The sequence below is a fragment of the Pteropus vampyrus genome, unplaced genomic scaffold, assembly GCF_000151845.1.
Source record: "Pteropus vampyrus isolate Shadow unplaced genomic scaffold, Pvam_2.0 Scaffold64, whole genome shotgun sequence".
NCBI lineage: Eukaryota > Metazoa > Chordata > Mammalia > Chiroptera > Pteropodidae > Pteropus > Pteropus vampyrus.
Window position 1 is genome coordinate 4739352 of NW_011888845.1, and position 2096 is coordinate 4741447.

A 2096-nucleotide genomic window follows, 5' to 3' on the forward strand; every position below is an offset into this window, starting at 1 on the left:
AATAAACCGAAAAAAAAATGTAGATTTACAAATTCTTAAGGACTCATATAGAGAATTCTGAGCAACAGAAGGGTTTAAGGAAATTCAGTGTTACCTAGCCAGCTGAGTTAAAGCCAGATTTCTTATATCTCAACTAATTAGCTCTTTCAAATAGAACATGATGTATATTGAGAAATCGCGTTTACTCACATAGTTGTTATTTAATATTCTAACATAGCAATTTATTTAGAAACTCTTATTTTCATGCCAAACTATTTGCTAGTTATAAAGTTCTTTTTTTAGCTTTGTGTAATCAATTAATTCACTCATTCATCACTCATTTGAGAAGCTATCTGATAAAATATCTTTTAAATTTCCTATCTCAGAAGATAGTTATTCCCTAAGAATGTATTCTTTTTGAGTAATTCGGTTTTATTAATCTGCCACATGAAATGCCCCCATATTTTTCCTAATTTTAAGACTTTATTGATTTACTTTTTTTGTAACCTTTTAAAAAGTTTTTCTAAGTAATATAAAGGTTTCAATTTATTGAAAAAATCAATGATTTCTCAGAATTGTTACTACAAATTCAGTAAAAAAAAAAAGAATTTGTAAAAGGATAGAAGCAATTTAAAACAATTCAGGTCAGTTATTTTTTCTAAATGGGCATGCTTTATGAGATAAAATCAGTAGTCCAATTAAGCTAAATGAAGCAGAGTCAAGACCATGTATGTTCTGATGCAGTCTAGTCTAGGTTGTTTTGCATAGATCTTACTTCAAACAGAATATAATTAAGTCCTAATATCTTGGATGAAAACAAATTAATTTTTCAGGGGGTTTGGTTCTTGCTTCTGAGGGATCAAGCTTATCAGAGCTGCTAAGGTCATCTATTAAATTTAGGTTGATATATATGTATTTTTAGGTCTTGAGAAGTAGATACCGAGAGATATATTGGGAGGAACACCTGTCAGGCAGACGGTAATTCAGTCTCCATGTACATAATAATATCCTCTTAATGGTGATAGGCATAGTGAGGAATAGAGAGAAGCAGTTTAACCCTTTTATAAGAAAGGTATTACATTTGTTTCTTAATGCATAGCAACTTTTATACAAAGAAGTATTTTTGTTCTTGTTATTTTGCTACTACAGCTTTGAAATATAACATAGGATTTTTAAATGATCTTATATTAATTTAAAATTAAAATTATTAAAAAAAAAAACAATAGATATGTCCATCTCATGCGTTATAGAAACAGAATTTCCAAATGACCAGAGATCTTTCTTCTTAGGAAATGTTTCTTAAGTTATTTCATAGAGTGGACAAACTGTTACTTTGTGTCCTAAATTACAAATTATTTACAGTCATATACTCTTTTATAAGGAAATTGATATTTGCACACAAACTAATACAGATAGATGGTCATTGTCAGAAAGAAAATTATCATTGTTATGGCTTATTCAATAGTGGTACATTTTTTTAATCAGCCTTAGAAAACTCAGATAAATACCTGGATGAGCAGCAAAATGGTAATAAAATGTGTACAGCTCCCAACCTATTCAATCTCATATGCCATTTTTAGAGAAATAAAAAGATTTGGGACTTGGCATATTCTACTAAAATACATGAGAGACAAAATCATTGATTCTGCCTTTTATTCTTTGAAACAAAAACTGCAGTTTCCAGTAAGTTTACCTATTAGCCTGCTGTGTTTTTCTCTTATATGAAATGGACTAATTAATAATATTTAGAATTAATTATAACAATTCCAAAGCCACAAACACCATTTTAAAAAATGCCAAATAATGCATATATTTATGGAAAAAAATCAGGTAATATTACCAAATAATAATTTTTGATCTTTTGGTTTCTACAGTTTTACTTTGGTAGAGTTTGAAACTTCAAGATCTAGGACAAAATTTAGCAGTCTTCAGTCAATAAACATTGCATGAATTACCGATATTATGTGCTCTTAGTTTGGTTTGCAAGATTAGTTTGTACACTTATTCAAATATAATCAAGGCTAAAAATGTACTCTGAATTGAAGACAGAATGGTAAACAATACACAATCCCTTCCCTCAGGATACTTATAGACAGAAATAAACTATCTTTAATATA